Source organism: Herpailurus yagouaroundi, unplaced genomic scaffold, assembly GCF_014898765.1.
Source record: "Herpailurus yagouaroundi ecotype Mexico unplaced genomic scaffold, PumYag 207, whole genome shotgun sequence".
Lineage (NCBI taxonomy): Eukaryota > Metazoa > Chordata > Mammalia > Carnivora > Felidae > Herpailurus > Herpailurus yagouaroundi.
In genome coordinates, this window is record NW_024412438.1 from 4,139,666 (window position 1) to 4,157,642 (window position 17,977).

The following is a 17,977-nucleotide window of genomic DNA, read 5'->3' on the forward strand; positions in this document are numbered from 1 at the left end:
GGGGGGCGGGAAAGTCGGCGCGGGGAGGCGGAGTCGGCTGCGCCCCTGACAGGTTAGTTGGCGCGTCGGGGAGGCGCGACGGGAGCATCCCCCCCCCCCCTCCCGCCCTCGTCGGGTCGGCGTCCGCGGCGGGAGAGGGGGCTCTGCGGAGGGTCGCTAGCGGGCGGGGCCCCTGAGGCGCGCGGCGGTGCGTGGGAGCGAGCCGGAGACCCCCCCCCCCACCTCCGCCCCCCGGGTCGTAAGTTTGAGGACTGTGCCCGGGTAGTTTGTGCGGGGTCTGGGAGGCAGGTGGTGTTCCGGGGTGCAGCGGCCGTGGCGGCGTGTGTGCGCAGGGCAGGAGGGTGGGAACGCGTTCCGGAAGACCCTGCTTGTGCTCGTGGCGGGGTCACGGAGTTCCCCTTCAAGTCACCTTCTTTTCGAGACGAAATTCGGGGTGGCCCCGTCGGGCGGATGTGCGTGTCTGTGTCAGAAATCGGGAGCGCGTCGGAGCTCGGGAAGGAGGAGCCGTGGCGGGGTTTTTTACGCGGCCCCACACGTGCCCGTGGGGCCGGGGGTGGGACGGACCTGCCGGGGCCGCCTGTGGTCGTCGGGACGGCGTCACCGCGAACAGCCGCCGTGTCTGCTGCGAGGGCCCCGACAAGGGGCGGGCTTTCCGCTGGCCCGAGGTGGCAGTAGCACGTCGCGCGGAGTGAAGCTTCCCTGGTCCTCGCCGCACTTTCTCCGTTCCTTTGTGATCCTGCCCCTCGAGGAAGATGGTGGGGAAGGGGTTTTCCCCCGTCGCGTAAAGTAGGAAGTCGAGGCAGAACGAGGCGCTCCTGCAAGGTCGCGCTTTCCCGTGGTGGCGACGTTGGGACTGTGGCTCCAGGCGCGCGGCTGCTTGCCCGCGGAGGGCTGGGGGCGCGGGCCCCGCCGCGCTGGGAAGCGGGGCGTGTGTGGCCGCTGGCGTCCGGTGGACCTGGGGCGCGCGGAGCGTAGGGCGTGCGGCCGGGACCGCGGTCCTGGCTTGTGGAGGAAGCAGGGCGTTCGTGACACTTCGGGCTTTCGTGGCCTGGGCTTGTGCCGGGGTCGCCGTCTGGGGGCTGACGGCTCGACTCGATCCAGGCAGAGGGAGCTTCCTTCCCTGGCTCAGCGGGTGTTTACCGAAGAATTCCTCGGTAAACGCTCCCTGTCTTGGGGAGGGACTCAGTGACGCTGTGGACACAGCCTGGCTGCCTCTGAGCGGGCTTGCCTGGACCGCCGGAGGTGTTTGGGGCCAGCCAGGCAGACAGACCGGCGTGGAGCTGAGACCCAAAAAGTTCCCTGAAAAGTCTGTTCGGTTTGCAGGGAAGTTAGACATCCGGGCATTTTCCTACGGAAGGCTCTCACCCGAAAGGGTGGCAAGCTTGCGACGCCGGGTGCCTGGCTTGGCATTTTCTTCTGGAATTCGCGAGCTAACTGTTTTGGGGATCTGGGAGTCGCTGCTGTACGTGCCCGTGGAGTTTGGAACTTTGGGGTTGGGCTGAGGGAGGTCTTCCAAATGCAGATTTTGCAGTAAGCCCCCCCCCCCCCCCCCCCAGTGAATACGAGGGGAAAACTCTTGAACCTAAGCTAGCGTGGCTCTATGTCTGGAAAGTAGCATGTTTTCGATATGCTAGACTAGCAGGTCTCTAAAGTTTTCTGGGGTCGCATATCCTTCTGAGAATTTGATGACAGACCCTGACTGTTAAATGAGCATAAGTGCAGTCACACTACGCACACCATGTCAGGAACTTAAATTGTGACGAAGTAGAACCTTTTTATATTTAGGTGTCATTTGAAGCCCTTTTAAAACCGAGCTTTGTTTGCAGATGAAGATGTTGGTATGAGTTTAAGGTGACAGATTGTGTGACATTTTTGAGCATGCTGCGAGTAAGGAGAGCTTTCAGGTCGTGTCTTTTCATTTTATTCTTTACAAACTCATTTTTGCAGTGTTCGTATAGGATTCTGAATTAGGTGGTAAGAAAATATGTCGACAAAAATATATAGCTTTATTCTTTTTCATTATCTTTTTATTCTTTTTTTTTTTAATTTTTTTTTGAACGTTTATTTATTTTTGGGACAGAGAGAGACAGAGCATGAACGGGGGGAGGGGCAGAGAGAGAGGGAGACACAGAATCGGAAACAGGCTCCAGGCTCTGAGCCATCAGCCCAGAGCCTGACGCGGGGCTCGAACTCCCAGACCACGAGATCGTGACCTGGCTGAAGTCGGACGCTTAACCGACTGCGCCACCCAGGCGCCCCTATCTTTTTATTCTTAAACTCCTCTCTTCCCAGTTTTGCATTGGGTTTGAGGCTTTTGAAGCCATTCCTTGGAGTTTATCTTACTTATAACAAACATTGACTTAATTCTACGTAGGAGACACAAAGGTGAGTAATAACGTGCCCTCAGTCCTTGAAGAGATTTGTGCAGTTGAAGCGAAGGTTGGTATGATGGTGGTGGCTTTCCAAAGGACGAGGAGGAGGGAGGAATGTTCCCAGAAGTGGAGGATTCATGACTTAATTGCAGAGTTTTTGCCATCACTAATTCGCAGGAAGCGGTAGTCTTCCTGCTGTCTGCGGGACTTTGTAGCTATCGAGCGTGTTTTGGTATCACCTGGTGTTCTTGGCCGAAGGCTCTCTGGTTTGAAAACCAGGCGTACTTGGGTCGTATTCCTTATCTTGTTTCCTATGTATTTCTGTAGTGAGTTTGTAACAAAGGTCTTAATGTCATTTTTGGGTATTCATGCATCCAGAAAACACTTATTGGGGAAAAATGCACTTGGTCTTAGACGAAAGGCCAAGAAACTTCTGGGGTAAAACGCAGTAACTATTTGATAGACTACCCGTGAATTGAGTATTGGAAATTTAAAATAATTACTGAATTTTTAAAAAATGTTTTTGATGTTTGTTTATTTTTGAGAGAGAGAGAGAGAGAGAGAGTGGGGGATGGGCAGAGAGAGAGGGAGACGCAGAATCTGAAGCAGGCTCCAAGCTCTGAGCTGTCAGCACAGAGCCCGACGCGGGGCTTGAGCCCATGAACTAGGATATCATGAACTGGACACTTAACCGACTGAGCCACCCAGGTGCCTCTCGCGCCCCCCCCCCCTTTTTAAATAATTACTGAATTGTTAAAAGAACAAGAAATTCAGAGAGTGTTTGGATAGCACAGATCACAGGACTTGGTAAGGTAAGGAAAGGTCCGGAGAAAAGTGGTTTGATTATCCCTTCTCTTCATTGTCATGGCCTGTGTGTTGTGTAGATTTGTGAGGAGTTTAATATTTTCTCTAATTTTTAACTTGGGTAGTAGATTGTGGGTTTTTAAAATAACGTTACATACGTGTGTGTCTTGTTAATCTGTGCATATAGTTCAATATGTATTTAGTCTTATACGTATGAGATAGTTTGTAATTTAAAAAATAATGCTTGTAATAATTGCGGATTATTCAGGATCTTTGAGGATCGAGAAATGAAAGCAATCTTCACGGCATAGTCTTGAGCTGTGTTCTGAAATATGGAGCGTGACTTCCCTGTGTCTTGCTAGGCATTGTGTCTTTGCACTCTCGCAGGACCATTTGAGGTTTTAGTCGTTGTCTTCCATACCTCACTAATAAGTGACCGTGTTCAGTCCTGCCAACATGATCTGGCTGTACACAGTAGAGAAGTTTTACCATATGTGTGGGTGATGCATCTCTGGTTAAAAATTTCATATTGCTGCCTGAGATTTTTTTTTTTATTTTAAATTTTTTTTTCAACGTTTTATTTTATTTTTGGGACAGAGAGAGACAGAGCATGAACGGGCGAGGGGCAGAGAGAGAGGGAGACACAGAATCGGAAACAGGCTCCAGGCTCTGAGCCATCAGCCCAGAGCCCAACGCAGGGCTCGAACTCCCGGACCGCGAGATCGTGACCTGGCTGAAGTCGGACGCTTAACCGACTGCGCCACCCAGGCGCCCCATGCCTGAGATTTTTAAAGGTGCATATAGTCTTACTGATGTCTGCTGTGAAGTCCACTTTATGCCAGCCCTTCCAGAAGCGTAACATATCTCTTTTTTTTTAATGTTTACTTATTTTTGAGAGAGAGAGGCAAAACATGAGTGGGGGAGGGGCAGACACACACACACACACACACACACACACACACACACACACACACACAGAATCTGAAGCAGGCTCCAGGCTCTGAGCTGTCGACACAGAGCCCGACACGGGGCTTGAACCCATGAACTAGGATATCATGACCTGAGCTGAAGTTGGACAGTTAACCAGACTGAGCCACACAGGTACCCTGAGGGATGACATACCTTAAACCTGGCTGCCATAAAAGAGGGAAATGAAAGTAATTTTTGTTTTATTTTGAGATGTTTTGCTAGTTTTTTCAAATTATTTATTTCTTTAAATTTCTTGAAAATTTTTTTGTTTATATTTTGTGTGGGGAGGTTAGCTTTTTCATACTTAACGATTTGTCTTCTTAGTGATAACTGTCAATCTTACATTTCATGTTTTAGAAATGAGTATTTTAGTGACTGCTACATCGGGGGTGGTTAATGGCAGTGTGAGGTTGACACAACATAATTATGGATTTAAGAGATGACAGAAATTTGATAACCTTGTTTTTTCAAGAGTTGTATTGCTTGAGGGGCGCCTGGGTGGCGCAGTCGGTTAAGCGTCCGACTTCAGCCAGGTCACGATCTCGCGGTCCGTGAGTTCGAGCCCCGCGTCGGGCTCTGGGCCGATGGTTCAGAGCCTGGAGCCCGTTTCTGATTCTGTGTCTCCCTCTCTCTCTGCCCCTCACCCGTTCATGCTCTGTCTCTCTCTGTCCCAAAAATAAATAAACGTTGAAAAAAAAATTTCAAAAAAAAAAAAAAGAGTTGTATTGCTTTCATTGAACATCTATTTTCACTGAACATCTAATCTATAAAATTTTATTTTAGCATTAATTGGTTTTGCTTTTCATTGTTTTTATTTATTTTTTTTAGAGAGAGAGAGAGAACCTTAAGCAGGCTCCACGCTTTGCATGGAGTCCGACACAGGGCTCAGTCCTGGGATTGTCTGGGATTATCACCTGAGCTGAAATCAAGAGTCAGATGCTGAACTGACTGAGCCACCCAGGTGCCCCTGCTTTTCATCATAGTTTTTAGTCATTTGCTCTTAGACATATGCAAGTTGATGACAGGATTGTATGTGTACCTTTTCCCATTTTATTTGATTCATTTTTTAAATGTAGGAAGTTTCAAACATAACAAAAATAAAGAGAATTAGTGTAGTGAGTCCTTATGTACTCAACATCCAGCTGCATCAGTAACCCGTACGTACCTAGCTATCACACTGTCCCCATCTGCGACCTCTCTGCCTTCTTCCCCGCTTTGTTTATTTTGAAACAAACCTTTCAGATATTGTATCATTTCGTTCATAAATACTTCAGTGTGTGCGTTCTTTTTACACTTAAATGGGGAATTATTGCTTCATAGTTAGGTTTATATAACTTTTTAAATAAAAGTATCTGATAAGTGGAATTAAACTACTTCTAATCTCTTTTACCTGTCGGTTGTGATTCTCTCTGCAAACTATTAGAAATGAATGGCGTAGAATTCACCTCACTGCTTTTAGATGTTTGCGTTGAAAAAATGCGTGAACAGTTTCTGTGTTTGCCAGAAAAGCTTATCAGCTGTTTTCTAATGTACAAAGTGAGAAATAATGTGTCTCTTGTAGTCTTTTTTTTTTTTTTTTTAAGTCATAGTGACAAGACACTAACAAATGTTTTTGTGTTCTTGTTCTTGATTTTCTAACTGGACCCAATTACTGCAAAGAAATCCAGTGATAACTGGTAATGTTGAACAGGAGCCGGAATTGGTCTAAAATCCGACTTAAAGAGTATAAAATAACATTATTTTGAATTTTGAAATTCTGATTGTGGACATTTGAAAGTCCATACCATTGCTTCAGTTGTTAAATACGAATCATGGTACAGAGCTTAATAATCATGATGAGTAGAAACACTGTAGAAAAAGAAAGTAAATATTCCTGTTAGGAAGATAAATCAAAGTGTTGAGATTTGAAGTGATTGTGAGTAAAGTAAAATTTAGCCTTCTATAAAACACTGACAGTTACCATTATGAATGTGAATGCTATCTCTAGGGAAACTTTGGTGAACTTATCATTTGTTACATCTTATGTTATAGTCCCATAGGAAATAAACCATTAATCTTTGATGTAATCTTGCTTTACATTTTTTCTATCTTTTCCACACTTGACATTAAGTCATTCTTCTCATTCAGTTTTATTTGTCCTGATACCACAGGTGGATTTTTGTTAGATTAGAAAGTAACTATATTGTTGGCTTCTTAGTATAAATGATACTATTTAGAATATGGAGGACACATTACTTATCGTAAGGTTTCTTTTTTTTAAGTTATTTATTTTTGAGAGAGAGAGAGAGAGAGGGAGCGCAAGTGGGGAAGGGGCAGAGGGAGAGAGAGAGAATCCCTAGCAGGCTCTGCACCCCCCAGTGGTGAGGCTGATGTGGGGCTTGAACTCCCAAACCCCGAAATCATGACCTGAGCTGAATTCAAATGCTAAATCAACTGAGCCACCCAGGTGCCCCTAATAAGGTTTCCTAAAATTCAGCACTGCTGAAAATGAAAGCACCAGAATTTAAGTGTTTACTAATATAAGAAGCCTCCATTCTTTGAATGGAGAGAATTTAAAAGATTATCTTTGAGGGGGGCCTGGGTGGCTCAGTCGGTTAAGTGTCCGACTCTTTGGGCTCAGGTCATGATCTCAGTGGTTTGTGAGTTTGAGCCTTGAGTTGGGCTCTGAATGACAGTGTGGAGCCTGCTTGGGATTCTCTCTCTCCCTCTCTGTCTCTGTCCCTTCCCTGCTCGCATGTGTGTGCTCTCTCTCTCTCAAAATAACTAAACATATATATATATATATATATATATATATATATATATATATATATATATATATATGATTGTCTTCGAAAGAAGAAACAGCTGACAGCTGAGAAAATGGAGTGAATCAATCATGTATAGTAATTAGTGGGTGAACAGTACTATAGAATAAAGGTCTTCAGAGAAGATTGGAGGATGTAAATCTCAAGTATAGTTTACATCAGGCTAAGTGATCACATACGTTGGGAAGTTAAAATTTAGACATAGAAGCACATTAAGGAAAAAAGAGCAGTTGGGGCACCTGGGTGGCTCAGTCAGTTGGACGTCCGACTTCGGCTCAGCTCATGATCTCGTGGTCCATGAGTTTGAGCCCCGCGTCAGGCTCTGTGCTGACAGCTCAGAGCCTGGAACCTGTTTCAGATTCTGTGTCTCCCTCTCTCTCTGACCTTCCCCCATTCATGCTCTCTCTCTCTCTGTCTCAAAAATGAATAAACGTTAAAAAAAAAATTAAAAAAAAAAGAGCAATCACTTTGAAACTACAGGGAGAGACTTTTTAAGTTTGTTTATTCTGAGAGAGAGAGAATCCTCAGCAGGCTCTGCAATGTCAGCAAAGAGCCTGATGTGGGGCTCGAACTCACAAACCGTGAGATCATGACCTGAGTGGAAATCAGAAGTCAGATGCTTAACTGACTGAGCCACCCAGGTGCCCCAAAAGGGAGATGTTTAAGTTAATTTTGTGTGTGTGTTTAAGGGAAAAAAATTACAAAACTGTAGATAAAGCCAAGGTTTAATTCTGTTTAACAAGTACTCTTTCTGTTCATCTGTCATTCAACCAACACTTTTCAGTGCTTATTTCATTTCCATTTCTGTATTTAGGTGTTGGGAGAAGAGAAGACTTTTTTTTTTTTTTTCCTGCCTCAAAGTAGTGAATCTAGAAAGAGCAACATCTTGTTAACAAATTACAATATGCAGTGTGATACATTTCTCCCAGGTAGAGAAGGGAGAAAGTTATTAGATCTGTGGAGGGAGAGGAAAGGTTAAGGATAGCTTCCTGCAAGGGGGAGGAACCAGGTCTTAAAGGATAAATATGAGTTATTCAGTAAGGCTTAGAGGGGGTGCTCTCGGCAGGAAAGATACCTGCAAAGACGTGAGAATGGAAATAACATAGCAGAATGAGTTCCGGGGACTGTAATTTGGATCAGTGTACTTTCCACCTAGTCTCCTGTGACTTCTTGTGTCTCCAGTACTATGTTAGGTTGGGTTTTGTACTTAGAGGTCATCAACAAAATGAAGATGGAACCGTGTTCTGTACACTCTGCCTAGACAAAATAGTACTATATTATTACTGTTAATTTCTAACAAAGATTAAAGTCAAGAAAATAATTATGTTTTAGTTACTTGGAAACTTTTACTAGAAGATACTTGTTCAGCATTTTAATCAAGCGTTGGTTATATGTCCAGCCAAATAAAAAAGTTGTGTAATTGCTTTTCTTAATAATGAACAAGTCTTCCAGCTCCACATTGATATATTTCCCTTCAATTTGTTGAAAATCCCAAATAGTGATTAAGATCATGGACTCAGAAATCGGATGGACTAGGCTCAGATCCCAGTTTGCTACTTACTGTGTAATCTTTAGCAAAACACTTACAGTCCTTGGTTTTCTTGACTGTAAGATGACGATAATACTTATAGCATAGGATTGTTGAAAGATTGTACTAGGTAATGTGTGTAAAGTGCTTAGCGTAATCTATGTCGTACAGCAGGTGCATAATGTAGATTTGCTGTTAGTATTAATTTCTCTTATTTATTTACTGAAAAGAGAAATTTTTTTAGCAAAGCAAATGACCTCCCTTATGTGTATTGCCTATAGGAGGTAAGACTATGCAAAACACGTTTTTGAAAGTGTATTAAACAACTTCCTTACATGTATACGTGTTTTTTTTTCTAATTCTCTGTTTATCTTATTTTCCTTACGTATGGATTCTACTTTTATATTTTCCCACTTAACTCCAGGCGAGGCTTTTTTTTTTTTAAGATTTTATTTTTAAGTAATTTCCACCCAATGTTGGACTCGAACTTCGAACCCCGAGATTAGAGGTCGCATGCTGTACTGACCGAGCCAGCCAGGCACCCCCAGACTAGGCTTTGTGTTTGGCTGCTGCTTCTTACCAAGTCAAGGATTCTCTCCATAGTGCACAGGAATATATCTTCACTGAAGTGTGAAGTTTTTGGGGCAGAGAGCCTTAAGTCTTTGAACTGAACTGAGTTTAGTTAGGACAATTCTCTTCTTAAAGCTGACCAGCACTTTGTTTTTTTAGGAGGCCAGTGTATCCTTCTAAAGCAGAACCCATTGTTTTCACTAAACCACCTAATTTCATTCAGAAACAGGACCAACGTATAGTTAGCGAGTGCTTATTGTGTGCCAGGCACTAGGATACGGTGATGAATGAACAAAATAAGGTCCTTGGATATTTTAACTTTGCTTTTCCAGAACAAGATCAGTACTGCTGTAATATGTGCTGCTCCCATCATATTACAAGCAAGGTGTAGTGGAGATTTCTGAAAGAATGTCTTGGGGTATGATTATTTTATGCCAGGGCAAGTCAGGTCTAGGAAAAAAAATCTCTTCCTCTTGAGGATCCTTATTGTGTGTCTGTGTTTTATCTAAGCAGTCATTGGACATTTAGTCCTCTGGGATATTAGTGGCTTAAGTCTTCCATTCAGAGTCAAATAAAAACTGAAACCAGCATTTCTAACAAAGAATACATATTCTTTCATTCTGTAAGTATTAATTGTATACTTACATCATATCAGATACTGTGTTAAGCCCCGGGGATACAGCAGTGAATAAAAGTAAAAGTCATTGCTTTCAGGGACAACTTGTTGGCTCAGTTGGTAGAGCATTTGACTCTTGATCTCGGGGTCTTGAGTTCAAGCCGCACATGGGTATAGAGAACACTTAAAAAAAACAACTGCTTTCATGGTGCTCACTTTCTAGTAAGATAGATGTTAAACAAACGGGTGTGATGTTACAGCATTTTCATGTTAGGTGTTATAAAGGAAAATAAAGTAAGGAGATGGGGGATGGTTGGGGAAGTCCCTTGAGGCAGTGATACTTGAGTAGAGACCTGTGTGATGTGAGACCCCCATGTAGCTGTCTGGGGCACGAGCATAAGCCCTGAGGCAGTAGTGTGTTTGGTGTGTTTAAGAACTGAAGGGCTAGGGCTGCCTGAGGGGCTCAGTTGAGTGTCCGACTTCAGCTCGGGTCAAGATCTCATGGTTGGTGAGTTTGAGCCTCGCATTGGGCTCCCTGTTGTCCATGCGGAGCCCGCTTCGGATCCTCTGTCCCCCCGCCCGTCTCCTGCTTGCGCTCTCTCAAAAATACATAAAAAACATTTAAAAAGAAAGAAGAGGGGTGCCTGGGTGGCTCAGTTGGTTAAACGTCTGACTGGCTCAGGTCATGATCTCACGGTTTGTTGTTTTGAGCCCCACGTCAAGCTCTGTGCTGACGGCTCAGAGCCTGGAGCCTGCTTCAGATTCTGTCTGCCTCTCTGCCCCTCCCCTGCTCATGCTCTGTGTTTGTCTTTGTCTCTCTCAAAAATAAATAAACATTAAAAAGAAAAGACAAAGAGCTAGAACAGCGTAAACAAGGTGGGAGTGAATGATAGGAAATAGGTAGAAGAGGTAGTCGGGGCTATATAATGTAGACACTTAAAAAACTTGGCCAAGTGTGTAGGTTTTATTTTAGATTTGATAGGAACCTGTTGGGAGGTTTTGAGTAGGGAGATAACTTGATCTAATGTATACACCTTGAAAAGCAAGAATGATATAACCAGAGTGACCATTTAAGCCATTGTGATATTTGAGTTAAGAGATGACTGTGAGTTGAACTGTTGTATTTTCAGGGAGATGGATTTGGGATCTATTTTTCTTAACTTTTTTTTTTAATGTTTATTTTTGAGACAGAGTGAGAGAGGGAAGGGGCAGAGAGAGAGGGAAACACAGAATCTGAAGCAGGCTGCAGGCTCTGAACTGTTAGCACAGAGCCTGACGCAGGGCTCGAATTCACGAGCTGTGAGATCATGACCTGAGCTGAAGTTGGACGCTTAACCAACTGAGCCACCCAGGTGCCCCCAGATTTGAGACATATTTTTAAAGGTGGGGAATGAGAACTCGGATTGGCTGTGAGGTCTGAGTCAAAGAGTAGTTAAGATTGACTCCCACGATAGCCTCACTGTTGGGTGCTGTTTACTGAATGAAATGTGCAACACTGGAGGAAGCAGGTTGCAGGAGTGCAGAAATTAAGAATTTGGCTTGGACATACTGACTTCGCGTTTTCTATCAAATGTTTCAAGTTGAGCTACTGAGTAAGCAGTTTGATATATAAGTCTCAGGATTGTGGCAAATGTAAAGTTGGTAGTTGATCAGTGTAGAGGTACTATTTAGAACCATGGGACTTGAGATCACCTGGAGAGTGAGTGTAGCTAGAGTAGAGATGAAGTTCTTAGAGTGAATTGTGGGGTGTTCTGGACATTTAGAGGCATTTAATCAATAATGCCAGGGCTGAAAGAATCATTCGATAATTTTGGGAGTAGTACTTTCTTCAGAAAACCCAGCAAGTACTAACTGGTAAAGACATAGAGACAAAAATAAAATAGCTAATGAACTAAATTATTTTTCATCTGTTGAGTAGCTCTTGGATTGTGTTGCAGAGATCAGAATACTCATATGAAACTAAAAACCATAGTGCCTGGATTACTGGATTACTCTGAAAAGATGGTCAGAATGGTCATTACCTTCCTAAGTGTCCACTGTGGAGGTCGACGTAGAGTGAAGCAACTACAAACTTATGAAATAATGAAGTTTGGGGGTGCTGGCTGGCTCACTCAGAGGAGTGGGCGGCTTTCGATCCTTGGGGTCTTGAGTCTGAGCCCTGTGTTGAGTTTAAACAACTAAACGGGCGCCTTGGTAGCTTAGTTGGTTAAGTGTCCTACTCTTGGTTTTAGCTCAGGTCATGATCTCACAGTTTGTGAGTTTGAGCCCTACATCGGGCTCCGTGCTGACCGCATGGAGCCTGCTTGTAATTCTCTCTCTCTCTCTGCCTCTCCCCCACTCGCTTTCTCTGTCTCTCTCAAAATAAATAAACAAACTTAAAAAAAGAAAAAGACTGGAAGCTTCTTACCCATTCACGTGATAACAATTTCTAGCTTTGAAAATTTACAGAGTAAAGATCGAGCTGCCTCCTGTTTTCTTATTTGGTCTGTCACTGGGCATTGTTAAACGTTCCTTTAAAGAAGCTAGGTTTTCATCTGTGGACCTAACTGAGCCAACACATCTAGTATCCTAGAATACATGTATATTTGAAAGTATACTTGAAAGTATTAAGGGGTTTAATATTGTTTAGATTGACATTGCATATTTTGGGACATTTTCTGAGTTTGGGTAGGGTCCTGTTTAAATGTATTTGAGGTGTCAGGGCGCCTGGGCAGCTTAGTCAGTTGAGCGTCTGACTTTGCCTCAGGTCACGATCTTGCGGTCTGTGAGTTTGGGCCCCGCATCGGGCTGTGTGCGGACAGCTCGGAGCCTGGAGCCTGCTTTGGATTCTGTGTCTCCCTCTCTCTCTCTCTCTCTCTCTCTCTCTCTCTCTCTGCGCCCCTCCCCCACTCGTGCTCTGTCTCTGTCTCAGACATAAACATTAAAAAAAATTTAAATGTATCTGAGGTGTCAGAAATGGAAAGTAATAGAAATTACAGATAAAGTCAGTCACAGCATATAGGTTGTTTTGTGTTGTTGATTTAAGACTCTATCAGAATTCCTCTTAGCTACTGCAGGAAACGGATGCTCTCTTGCTGAAGAAAATGACTTCACACTTGACAGTCCACTTCTACCATTAGGAAAAAGTAGAGCCCATCTGTTGGATTGGCACTATGCCTCAAAGGCCAGTAGTTTTGGACTTTGTCAGTCCAGGAAGAGAAATGAATCCCAGAACGTTGAGGGGAGAAACATTTTTAATAATGGATTCCCCAGGGTTTATCTGACATCTTGTTGCGGTTTTGTAGAGCTCATCGGAGAATTAAGGGTCCATCATGTGTAATCTCTTTTTCCCAGTCAAAGTCAGAATCATCAGTTGTGTGTATTACAGAACCATTTCTCTTCCAGGTAAATAGTGTCCATGCAAAAATACTACCGGGGGACGTGGGTGACTCAGTTGGTTAAGTGTCCAACTCTTGATTTTGGCTCAGGTCATGGTCTCATGGTTCTTGGGATCGAGCCCCATGTTGGGCTCTGTGCTGTCAGTGTGGAGCCTGCTTGGGATTCTCTCTCTCTCTCTCTCTCTCTCTCTCTCTCTCTCTCTGTCTCTCTCCCCCCTCTCTGTTCCTCTCCCGCTTCTGCCTGTTCTCTCTCAAGATAAACAAACATTAAAAAAAAAAAACAAAAAACTACCAAAAATTTCCAGGTAGTTTAGAGGTGATCTTCTTAAGTAGAACTGAGATACTTAAGATAGTAATATGATTTGGGATTCCAATAAGCCTCGAAAGATATTTCTAGGTGAATCTGTTCCACAAAATCTGGAAGCCGAGGCTTACCCCTTAAATGGTTCAAGTGGCCATTTCCTGGTTTCGTGGGCATCCATTCTGGACCTTACCTTTGAGCTGGCCTCAAAAATAGGATCACAATTTGTTCGGTGGCGGTAGTAGTTAGGGCCCCATTAAGAGTATGATGAAATCTGGGGCGCCAGGGTGGCTCAGTCGGTTGAGCGTCCGACTTCGGCTCAGGTCACGATCTCACGGTTTGTGAGGTCGAGCCCTGCGTCGGGCTGTGTTGCTGACAACTCAGAGCCTGGAGCCTGCATTGGATTCTGTGTCTCCCTCTCTCTCTGCTCCTCCCCCACTCGTGCTCTGTCTCTCTGTCTCTCTCTCAAAAATAAATAAACATTAGATAAAAAGAATATAATGAAATCTTTGTGCCCTTTTCTGGAGTACACATACACAGATAAATTTTTCGCTGTAGAATTGTTGTAGAATTTGCTTCTGGGCCACCATCCCTTATTTCATAGGCCTCCTAATTATGAATGTTATGGGGTGACAGTTGCATTATTTACCTGTTTCTCAACAGAGATTGCTCCTAAAAACGAAATAAACTCCTGTAAGGACAGTGGTGGTTGGAGAGTGGTTTAAGTAACTCATTGCTAGACCATCTGTCATCTGCCCACCTTCATTTCCCCTTCACCGTTTTGGTGATACAGTGATTTCTGGAGAATCATCAGTTAAAGTAACATGCCAATGTTAGAATGGCAGGCTGGGTTTAAGAAAAGTCTCCTTCGGAATGGGTGAGATGGCAGCAAAGTGATCATTATCTGTCGGTGCCCCTCCCTGACTGGCTTCCTGGCTACAGTTACCTAGCTTCCCCAGCTGCATCACACACAGCTCTCTGAATGTAATTTCTAAATCCAAACCTGGCCGTGTCCCTTGGCAGAACAGACAGTTCAGAACTTTCTTCAAGGTCCTGTGTAGTTCTTCAGCTTTGTGTCTCTCTGAGTCTCTTACCCTTGAGCTTCAGCTGTTTGGAAACGCCACCATTCCCCAACTCAGTGCGCTTATGTCTCCATGACTTCCGTGTTCCTCCCAGTGCCTGGCAGCTTAGACAACACCTACCCACCTTCTGAGACGGTTCAGGTTGATGCTGTGAAGCCTTACCTGGCCACCTCCCCCCTTTTGGGGAACATTGTGCCCTCAAGCTGGGCCACAGGGTGAGCATATTTTTGTCTTTGGGAAATACTGTCAGTTGTCCCAATTGATTTATGCCTCTATAGCTCTACCAGTAGTGTATACGTATTCCATTTGTTCCCCATCCTCACCAACATTTGGTGTCATTCTTGTTAATTTTAGCATTCTAGTGGGTAATAGTATTTTGCGGTGTTTACTGATTTGCATTTCTGGGATTATTGGTGAGGCTGTGCATCTTTTAGTGCTTGTTGGATGTTGGGATATCTTTTTTGTGAAGTACCCTCCTAATACATGTTCTGAATGCAGTCCTTTACTCCGATGTAGGCGCTACAGATGATGTCATCCCGTGTGGGGCGTTTTCACTCTCATGTGGCTTCTTTTGATTAACAGAAGTTGGTATTTTTTTTTTTTTTTTTTTACAAAGTCCAATTTACCTTTTTTTCTCCCTTAAGAAAGAAAGGATGGTGATGCAGTTTGAGGCGGTATGTAGTTAGGAGTGGGGGAAATGGAGAACTCCTTATCAACTTTGTAGTTTCAGTCAAGCAAGATGAATAAGCTCTGGAGGTGTGCTGTGCTGCATGACGTTGTGCCTGTGGTCAACAATAGTGTAGCTTACACTTCAGCATTTAAGAGGGTAAATCTCACGTTAAGCGTTCTTACCACAATAAGAATTTATTACCACAATAATAAAAAGGTAGAGATGTGTGTAGTGAGTGGTCGTCTGTTGAATGGAAACACAGGAGAGGAATGTTTTAAGAAAATAACTAGTCAGGGGCGCCTGGGTGGCTCAGTCGGTTAAGTGGCCGACTTCGGCTCAGGGCATGGTCTCGCGGTCCGTGAGTTCAAGCCCCGCGTCGGGCTCTGTGCTGACAGCTCAGAGCCTGGAGCCTGTTTCGGATTCTGTGTCTCCCTCTCTCTGACCCCCCCCCCCCTCCCCCGTTCAGGGTGGTCTCTCTCTGGTTCAAAAATAAATAAACGTTAAAAAAATTAAAAAAAAAAAAAAAAGAAAATAACTAGTCAGTATTGGAATAATGGGGTCAGAAAGTATGCCCACAGTTAACTGGGTCAGTTTGCTCAGTGTCATGTAGATACGAACAAAACAACAGCAAGACCTTGAGAGGTATGTGTGTAGGGTGGCTATGTGTGTTTCCTCTCTTTTAAAAATATGTTGTTATTGGATTTTTGTTTAATTGTGAAGCTAATAGAAATTTTACAGTAAGTTGAGAAAAAATATATATAACTTTGTATTATTTTTACTTCCAAACATTTCCTCCAAAAGTTACCAGTGCTGTCAGTTAGGGTATAATCATCTGTACTTATTTCTGTATGCATACAAATACATAGGATTTTTTCCCTACTCTTTATAGATAGAAGATCATGCTTGCACTTTTGCTTAAAAATAGCAGACAGAGTTCTATAATTCGGGTGTGTGTGTGTGAATATATATATATATATATAGTTAAATATTTAATATTTAGAACTTATAAATTATTATAACTTTTTGTGTGTGGCCACATTAAGCAGTGCTATAATAAATCATTTATTAGTGCATTTGTTTTTCTATGATAGGGTCTCAAAAGTAGAATTTCTATTGAAGTCCAAGAGTATGTAAAATTTTAAATTGTCACGGACACTATAAAATACTGCTTTCCAAAATGATGCTGGCTGCCAGTGTGTATTTTCCTGTATACTTTGCTGGTATTAGTTATCAGAGTTTTAAATTTCAGCCGAACTTGGGGCGCCTGGGTGGCTCAGTCAGTTGAGCATCCTACTTCAGCTCAGGTCAGGATCTCATGGCTCATGAGTTCGAGCCCTGCATCAGGCTCTGCACTGATAGCTCAGAGCCTGGAACCTCTTTCAGATTCTGTGTCTCCCCCTCTCTCTCTCTGCTCCTCTTCTGCTCCCACTCTGTCTGTCTCTCTCAAAAATAAACAAACATTAAAAAAATTGAATGCAACCGAACTGAAGAGTGAAAAATACCTTGTTTTAATTCACACCTCCCTGACTGCTAGTGATGTGCTGCCTCATTTTGTTTCAACTTGATTATTTCCATCTTTTCTGTGATTGCTTATGCATATCTCTCGTATATTGTTTCTTATTTACTATTTTGCAGAGTAACTCTTACATACTGATCTATAGAGTTTTTATATAATCAGATCTGTCAGTATTTTCCTTAATGGCTTCTAGTTTCTTGAATTGCTTAAGAAGGTTTCTCTACTGGGGCGCCTGGGTGGCTCAGTTGGTTAAGTGTCTGACTCTTGGTTTCGGCTCAGGTCATGATCTCACTGTTCAGTTTGTGAGTCAGAGCCCTGAATCAGGCTTGCACTGTCAGTGCAGAGCCTGCTTGGGATTCTCTTTTTCCCCTTTCAATGCGCCTCCCCCATGCGTGGGTGCACTCTCTCTTTCTCAAAATAAACTTAAAAAAATTTTTTTTTCTCTATTATAGGCTATAGAAATATTCACAAATATTTTTCAAGTACTTTTATTTTTCACATAGCTATTAAATCTATGAAGAAATTATTTTTGTATATAATGGGCCTAAGTTTGTTTTCTCCATATGAATAGCCAATTAGGTCAACATGTAGCAACATATGTCAAATAAATCAGCTTGTTGCCATGTTGAAAGCTATTGATTGAAAAGAGTTTTACAAGATTGCCTCTAGCCCATATTTCATTTTTATGCAAAATAGGAAAGGAACCTCTTCCTTGAAATACCTTATTTTGATCTGCCAGAAATTTTTTAAATGGCTTCATTGAGATATATTTCATGTTCTGTACAAGTCACTGATTTAAAGTGTACAGTTCAGTGGTTCTTGGTATATTCGCATAGTTATACAACCATTACCGCCACCTGATTTTAGAAAATTTGATCTTGGGGCGCCTGGGTGGCGCAGTCGGTTAAGCGTCCGACTTCAGCCAGGTCACGATCTCGCGGTCCGTGAGTTCGAGCCCCGCGTCAGGCTCTGGGCTGATGGCTCGGAGCCTGGAGCCTGTTTCCGATTCTGTGTCTCCCTCTCTCTCTGCCCCTCGCCCGTTCATGCTCTGTCTCTCTCTGTCCCAAAAATAAATAAATGTTGAAAAAAAAATTTAAAAAAATAAAAAAAATTAAAAAAAAAAAATTTGATCTTGGTGCCCGTTAGCAGTCACTCCATCCCAGCCTTCCCTTTTTCCCCCGTCCCTAGGTAACCATTAGTCTACTTTCTGTCTCTATGGATTTGCCTTTTTTTGCACACTTCACATAAATGGGATTCTGTAATTTGTTGTCTTTTGGAACTGGCTTCCTTCACTTAGCATCAATTTTCAGGGTTCGTCTGCATCATAGGATGTACCAGCACTTCATTCTTTTTCATGGATGAATC

The 17,977-nt window shown here is 43.3% G+C and overlaps 1 protein-coding gene across 7 annotated transcripts in view; it reads left to right on the forward strand.

Annotated features, from left to right (window-relative positions):
• ASH1L (ASH1 like histone lysine methyltransferase) overlaps positions 1 to 17,977 on the forward strand; it is a 193,164-nt gene that overhangs the window by 593 nt on the left and 174,594 nt on the right. The gene's annotated exons all lie outside the window — the stretch shown is intronic.